We start from the raw sequence: 8,979 nt of genomic DNA on the forward strand, positions 1-8,979 counted from the left end.
ATCCCCGTCATTGTTCCTCCTCCTCTTCGCTCTAACTTTTCTATCTTTAGGAATTTTAACCGCTGCCGGGGACTTTTTGGGCAGGGCTCAGTTTGTTTGGAACAATACACCCCCCCCGCCCCTCATCTCCCCTCCATCTTCATTTAACACTTTTTTTTTCCATTCCAATGACTTCCTGCTTGAAGGGAGGGATGAGAGAGAGAAAGAAAAAAATGGGAGAAGGAGACAGGGAGAAGAGCAAAACAGCAGGAAGCAAGCGTTTACCAGGAGGATGCCGACACCCTCATCCTGTCGTGTGCCTGCTTGGCACAGGTGTTCTGAGCCAATCAGCTCCCTACGTTCCACTTACCTCAGGGTGTGCCGAATTTGGCTGAGGAGGAGCACCTTTTCCTTTATGACCCTCTCTGGAGGAAGTATAACGTTTCTGGAAAGAAGGAGAGGATTTTAAAGGCCGGTCAGGGGAGCCAAGTGAATAGGCAGGTACCAAACAGACACATAAAAGTGAACAAAGAACGTGTGAAGTGTTGAGTTATCTGCTGATTATTTCCCTTGATTTTTACTGCAGCAGAGGGAGAAGCTAAAGCAAACAATCCACACAGCGGTTGGCTCTTGGCATTCCACTTGGAGGTCTTATTATAGACAAAACCCGTGTTGGAAAAGAAAGAATTCTGCCGTGTGTTGCTTGGCACGTAACCACCCCAATGATTACTTCCTCTAGAATTTAATTTCTAAGTAAAAAACTCTCAGAATTTGCCAGTAAATCCACTGATATGCAACAGTGTGTTTTAATTTCACAAGCCATTTTGTGAGAGAAACATGTTTTAGATGTCGGAATTGTAATTTTGGAAGAAAACCGCTGCTTCACACATACACGCGTGAGCAAACACAGTTAATGTATTTGCATGTGGACGTGCACGTGTTCACACATAGGTTCTAATCTGCTCCTAAACCCTTCTGTGACTCGGTACATCCACCACAACGCCAGAGGAGCCTTGAGAGGACGAGAATAGTGAGGCATGTGCCTATTTGTGGCTTCATTGTCACACAGATAAAAGATCTCGCTGTTACTTGCACACACACGATTGCACACAAACGCACACACACACATGCATGAGCAACCATGCACTATGCTCATTAAAAAACATGCGGCCAAAAGGGGAAATATTTAGTGATACACACTTGTCAGGACCATGAGGTACAACCTCAAAAACTACTGCATAGAAATATAACTATAAAATATGCACCTATGCATGTGTACACAGAAACACACACACACAATAACACACACACACACAATAACACACACACACAGAGTGCAGGCGAGGCAGTTCCTAGAAGAGGCTGTCGAGTAATTTTCTTTTTATACACTCACAAGCAGCCTCTTTCACTCTGTTGCATGCAGTGTGTGCGTGCATGTGTGTGTGTGTGTGTGTATGTGTGCGTGCGTGTCCGTGTGTGTGTGTGTGTGCGCATGTGTGTGTGTGTGTGTGTGTGTGTGTGTCAGTGCCACACCACAGCTCCATGCCTTCACCATGGCCTAACCTGACTATAAATGAGCAGCGGTGGCACCTGTGTCAGTACAGATCCAGTGTTAGGACAAAGGAAAGTCCCGACTCTTTTGTTCGGCTTATTCTGAGAATAACGTCTCCTCCTCTGTCCTGGAAAAATTATCTGAGATGTGCATCTTCAGGTGCAGCTTGTGGTGCAAAATGTACCTGTGGGATTGGTATGAGGCAGGAAAAAAAATACAGATTAGTGGATAATTTATCTAATTATTTGCGCAAAAATATCTTACTTACTACCTGTATGTATATATATATTTACACTCCTGTTCAAAAGTTTGGGGTCATTCAGGCAATTCCATGTTTTCCATGAAAACTCACACTTTCATTCATGTGCTAACATAACTGCACAAAGGTTTTCTAATCATCAATTAGCCTTTCAACACCATTAGCTAACACAATGTAGCATTAGAACACAGGAGTGATGGTTGCTGGAAATGTTCCTCTGTACCTCTATGGAGATATTCCATTAAAAATCAGCTGTTTCCAGCTACAATAGTCATTTACCACATTAATAATATCTACACTGGATTTATGATTCATTTAATGTTATCTTCATTGAAAAAAATAAGGACATTTCTAAGTGAGCCCAAACTTATGAACAGTAGTGTATATATGAGATTTTACAATGCAGTGGGGCTGTAAATGCTCACAGGGTCCAAGAATCAAGTAGTGTGTGTGTGTGTGTGTGTGTGTGTGTGTGTGTGTGTGTGTGTGTGTGTGTGTGTGTGTGTGTGTGTGTGTGTGTGTATAATTATTATACCTCCCTTATTTTCTAATGTTACCTACAAGTTCTATTGATGTATTAATTTAATGTTCAAACAAATTTTAAAGGATATTTATCATTTCAAATAATGTTACTATGAGGCTAAAAGTTCATTAAGATGACAGATTATGTTTCATAATGAGAAAGATGCTGTCAAACCAAAATTTAAAAAAGTGTTTTCTAGGCCTCAGAAGATAGAACTTTTTCAAAAAGAAAAACATTCCTATAATGTGAGATGTTACCAAATGCAGAACATTTTGCCTGCAAATTTCTGAGGGTGTTGAGGTTTTAAGACTCACTTTTCTGAAAAGTATCCACAGTGTTCAATGGTAACAAAGGATGGACGATCCAGTACAACATTTAGAAAATGTTTTACGATGATTGCTGGGGAGTGATGGTCTGACGTTTTAATAATGTGTTTAAAACACGTTATACCATCTTTAAGCAGAATATTCCGCAACAACAAAAAGTCTTTCCCCTGAAGACATGACTAGAAATTTGCAGAACTTCAAGAGAACGTTCAAAGATAACATAGGTGGGCAATGTACAACAGTATTGAAGTGAATAGAGCTCATTCTCATCCCCCCCCACACACACACACACAAAATGACACATCAATTTCTAAAACTGAACTTCATGAAACTTTTGTTTCCCAAACAATGTTGTGACTCACAAAGGTGTTTTTATTACACTATTTTCATGTGTACTGCCTACCGTTCAGTCAAAATAAACGTATTAATATCTGACACGTGGCCTCTTGTCATAATAATATTCATAAATATGTTTGGATCTAGAATGTATTGAGAACATACTCCTTCTATCTACATCCGTACGTTCATCCATTTTAATATTAATCAATGATAGACCAATAGATGAATAAATAGACCTGTACGGATATAGCAGCTCATCCATCCATAATGTAGATAAAAAAAGACAGATGTCAACACACCCATTTATTGATCATCTGTCATGGATGGGAAGAGGTGTATAGACAGATAAGATCCATATACACTCACCAGCCACTTTATTAGGTACACCTGTTCAACTACTTGCAAACACAAATATCTAATCAGCCAATCACATGTCAGCAACTCAGTGCATTCAGGCATGTAGACATGGTCAAGACAACTTGCTGAATTTCAGACTGAGCATCAGAATGGGGAAGAAAGGGGATTTAAGTAGTGAAACAGAAATCTTTATCAAATCCATGGATCCAGACTATAAGCTGCATCACTGCCTAAATCTAATCACTTGGTCCTTGTGTCATTTCTGACCTTCCCTGAAAATTTCATCCAAATCTGTTAGTCTGTTTTTGAGTAATGTTGCAAACAGACAGACAGACAGACAGACAGACAGACAGACAGACAGACAGACAGACAGACAAATCAACACCGATCGTCACATAACTCCACTGCTTTCCTCGGCAGAGTAATAAGCAGCAAATGACATGCCTGATTACAGAATAAATGCTTCTTTGGCTTTGACTATTTGGTTACAAAAAAGATTGCAGTTTCATATAGTTTTGCTGTTATCACAGATGGACATAAAGTTGCCAGTATATTTCCATTTTAACAGTTTGATCACGATTAAAGCAGCTGTAGACGTATAGAAACCAGGCAACAAGCACTTTTAGGTGTCCACAGTGGTGCACTCTCACTAGAGCCGAGCATGTTCCACTACACATTATTAGTTCATTCTTTGTAAGTGGCATAGTGATGGTTGAATGACTCACCCACAACCCCAACATGCCTCCTACACACACACACAAACACACACTAACGCTGCTTTTTTACAGTGTCTTTAGCTAAGCCAGAGGACAAGTGATGCCCAGGGCTGTTCCTGATCCTCCTGGCCTTTTCCTTGCAGGAATCTCCTCTTCCTGTATGGAAGTTTATTGTGGTAAGCCTGCCTGTCACTGATGCTTCCCAAAGGAAAGTGACAGCGGCTTTATTCACCCGCTGACCTGTGAAGAGGACAGAGGAAGAAAAAAAACAACAGACAAGTGTGTGTGTGTGTGTGTGTGTGTGTGTGTGTAACCTGACTAAGGGTTTCTTTTCTCTCCAGTAAGGAGGCAACATGAATCTTGTACAATCAGCACAACCTCTGCACTTGTGTGTCATGTGTTCATGTCGCGTCCTTTACCCGACCCTGCCAGCATAAATGCATCTTCCCTCCCCCCACCGCCCTCTTTGAGCCGACTTTATGTGCCCGGTTAAGTCTTTGTAATGGCTAAGTCGTGCCCTTTTATCTGAGCTTTAAACAATCAAACCAGTTCATAATTTACATTTTTGATTCTGTCCACCTCAAAGTCGAGGCCATGCAGCCTTGAAGAGGGAACAAACTAGAGGGATAGAAGGGTGGAAAGATGAGGTCCATCTGCTCTGATGATCTCTCTCCAACTTTGTCTGGCATCAGCCTTTTCTCCATCCCACTATGGTCCCATCAGCTCCCAGCGGACCCAGGCTCTGGCCTTGTCTTGACCCAGTTTAGGGCTTCATTCTGGGCTCGCCGTCCCGGCCTCCCTCCCTTCTGTGCGGCAGTTCAACCGAGAGTCCTGAGATTATCGGATGGTCACTTAAGAGGGAGCGAGAGATAGAGCGAAGTGCTGTCCACTTAGCTGAAGATTATCCTTTAAAAGGAAGGGATGGCGGTGGAGATGGAGAGGAGAAGGAGGAAAAAAAAGGATGTGCTTAAGAGGTGGATGTAGAGGGGGTGGATGGAGGGAGAGATTGTGAGGACAGTCAGAGATATAGAGAGAGGGCAAATGAATCATATGGAGATAAAGTGTGTGTGGGAGAGGGTTAAACCAAAAAAAAAAAACAAGCGAGGAGAGAAATACGGCATCGAGGGAAACGTCTAAATGAAAAGCTGAGATGGAGGTTAGGTGACTGAGTGAGGGAGAGCGGAGGAAGGCCAACAGAGAGGCAGAGATGGAGAGATAAAGTAATGGGGAAGCAGGAAGGATGAGGACAAGAGCCGGATTAAGCCGTAAAAACAGCGATTGTGAAGTGTTCGCCATCCAAACTGAATGCAGTTTGAAAGGCTTTTTTTGGGTAACGGGGTGTATAAGCCAACTTATGTCAGACGTTAGCAATGTAAGTAGAATCTGCTTCACTTCCAGGATTGATTTTACTGAAATATTTCAGCAGCGTACACTTTGTCTTACAAAGTTTGTGAGCCTCCACGCGTAATGCCTTTTCAAGTTTGTCACCTAATGGATAATGATTCTTTATTTTAATTAATCTTATCATCATGTTTATTTATTTTATTTACCTTTTATTTATATAGGTAATGTCTTTGAGACACGGGGTCTCATTCTCAACAGAGACCTGTCCTTTATAGCATAACAAAACAACAGAGTCACTGACAAACAACACTCAGGGACCTTTACTAGACAATGTAACAATACAACACTGAGGTTCATGACAAAACACAACATAGACATCAAAATGGATGTGCAAAGTGCCAAGCAATAAAGTTAAAATGTAAAAACACTAAGAACAAGAACAAGTCCTAAAAAATGATGTTTCCATAGTATTTAAGAGATGTTTGAAGTCCACCAGGGGAATCAAGTTGGACAGCTTCAGACTCTGCTGTAGGGAGTTCTAGGTTGAGGGGGCAGAGTACGAAAAAGCTTGTTTTGCGAATCATTTCTATTGGTAACACCCAGAGGAAAGCTAAATTCAAAACAAGAAAAGCACTCAAAGAGCATAGTACTCCGCCAAGGCTACTCAGTCATTATATCATTTCCGATGGCTGAAACCTTGAAAAGATTTGTGGCAGAAATCCCTGCAGCATAGAATGTGTCCATTTAATATAGATGTACCCATAATCAAAATGACATTGCACTGAGCGCAGGCGTGTGTTATGCATGTGTACGTTATGTACTGATACCGAATCACGTGACCTAAACATGTAGCAGGTGGCGGGAATTGATGGAACTCAGAAACACCCCCACAATTTAATCAATTGTTCCTTGAATCATTTCCAAAAGACAAGTCCCAATAAGTCCTCAGTGGTCAATTGGAAGTAGGATCGTAATCCTGTGATCATCAGCAGGCAGCTGACGTAGTGTTCACTTGTTGTCATAGTTACAGTGATGCCGTGCCACTATCTCGCAAAGATACAGAAATCTTTAACAAATCCGTGGATCCAGACTATAAGCCGCATCACTGCCAAAATCTAATCACTTGGTCCTTGTGTCATTTCTGACCTTCCCTGAAAATTTCATCCAAATTTGTTGGTTTGTTTTTGAGTAATGTTGCTAACAGACAGACAGATGAACCAATGCCGATCGTCACATTACTCCACCGTTCCTTGGCGGAGAAATAAGATGTCTTCTCAGCCTAGACTATTTCTCCTAGAATTCAATGGGATTCTCGACATTTTCAGTTGTATTCATATACCGCTATTTTACAACGTGTTATTTAATAGCACTTAACATAGTATGCTAAAGACAATTTTTTAACAGAGAAATGCAACAAATTCAACTCAACTGCCTTTCTCTAATTTTATCCCAATTTAATATCTTCAATTGCTCTAGTTTTTCTCTCTTGCTGCACTATTCTTTAATTGTATGAAGTCTTCTGCTTTTTCACTAACTAAAGGATCCAAAACAAAACTTGATTCTCTCATAAATGAGACCACACAATGTCTGAAATTTGTCTCAGTGATCAAATTCAAGCCTCAGCTCTCTGTCTCACTTTACCCACTAAACTTCAGTTTGTCGTGGATTTGTCCAAATTGCACTAAATAATGAAGGATTCTCCGTCTGTATGTGTGTCTGTCTGTTCTTTCAGTATCTTGACAAACATTCATCTGATCTATTTGAAACTTAATGCAGGTGTTACTGGTCTCTCAAGGAAGTGCAGTGTAGAGTTAGAGGTTGTTTGAATGACATGTTTTCTGTTTTGGGGAACTTTTTCAAAGTGTAATCCCTGATTGTGCCATCTATGAAGCATTTCAAGCTTTTCACGTGCCATTTTAAGATGTTACAGTAACACGTGAAATTGTTAAGGTTAATACAAATGCAAGTCTGATAACACGTGAAGTGAGTTGCTGTGTTATTCAAATACCTTTTTAGGACACCTTGATGCACCATTGCCTCATAGCAGGCAAGTTTTTGGTTTAAATCTGTGTTGTCTGTTGAGTTTGCTTTTTTCCCCATTGCACCATACTGGATAGGTTGAATGGTGGTTCTAAATAGTCCATAGGTGTGGTTGTGAATGTTTGTCTCTTTGTGTTAGTCATGTAATGGACTGGTAGCTGGTCGTCAGTACGCTGCCTCTCGCCCACAGTCAGCTGGGATAGAAGTGGGTATTTTAATGGATGGATGGATGGATGGTAACATTTTCCTCACTCTACTGTTTGCTGGGGTGTGGTAATGCCCCTACATACAATAAACAGGTTATAAACAAACCAACATTTTATCCTTGATTAGCTCAAAACGCTTTATTTGAACCTTTATGCATTGTGGGGTTTTTTGCTGCGAGCACAACAATGATGTATTGTCACGACATAAACTTTGTATAGCAAACATGTTAGCAAACAGTAGCTTAAGTACTCATTATCATTTATTTGGTGTCCGTTGGTTAGTCCCTACCATCAGTGGTCCAATGAACAACAACGCTAAAACGGTGACAGTGTCACGAGCGCCTGAGGCTCACTGATGGATTAGGGTTACCCATTTGGTCCAATCGCAAACAAGAACTGCAGAAGAAAACCCTTCATGCTGGTTCTGATAGACAGGTGTCAGATCACAAAGCATCACAGCTCGCTGTGTATTCAACTGTGAAGCTACAAATTCGTCACAGCGCCCATGTCTACCCAGGTCCACTGCTGAAAGTGCCTACAGATGGCACATAAACATCAGAAGTTGACAACAGACCAATGGAAGAAGGTGGTTTGGTCTGATGAATCATATTTTTTTTTTTACATGTACACCGATCAGGTATAACATTATGACCACCTGCCTAATATTGTGCTGGTCCCCCTTAAGTGGTCAGAAATGCTCTGAACCTCTGGGTCTGGACCAGAGAATCTCTCAGGGTGTCCTATGGGGTCTGGAACCAGGATGTTGGCAGTGGATCTTTTGGGTGCTCTGGGTTGTACAGTGGAGTCTCTGGAAATCAAACTTGCTCTGCTGCATCCTGTTGATGTTTGATCAGAATGGGGTCTAGGAAGTTTGGAGGTCAAATCAACATCTTGGGCGATTGTCATGTTCCTCAAGATGTTCCTGATTGTTTGGTGTTTTTGTGATGTGGTGGGGTGCATTTTCCTGCAGTGACATTTAGGATTTCCATTTGTATGAAGGAGTGTATTTGTTCTGGGACAATGTTTATTTGGGTGTCTAAGGCTCATCAACACAGATACCAAAATCCAAGGTTTTCCAGCAGAACACCACATAGTACCAACAGGATCAATGTTATTCACTTCACCTGTCAGTGGTCACAATGTTGTGGCTGACTGGTGTAGATGGTGTGTTGTTTATCTGGGGAATGGAGTAGTAGGATTTACTGTGAGACAAAGGCAGGCCGGTGGGCGGGTGTTGACTTTGCTTCCAAATTCCCCAGATCGCAATCCAATCAAGCATCGGTGGGATGTGCTGGTAAAAATAAATCCACCCAAGACGACTCCACCCCATAACTGAAG

Source organism: Amphiprion ocellaris, chromosome 12 (assembly GCF_022539595.1).
Source record: "Amphiprion ocellaris isolate individual 3 ecotype Okinawa chromosome 12, ASM2253959v1, whole genome shotgun sequence".
NCBI lineage: Eukaryota > Metazoa > Chordata > Actinopteri > Pomacentridae > Amphiprion > Amphiprion ocellaris.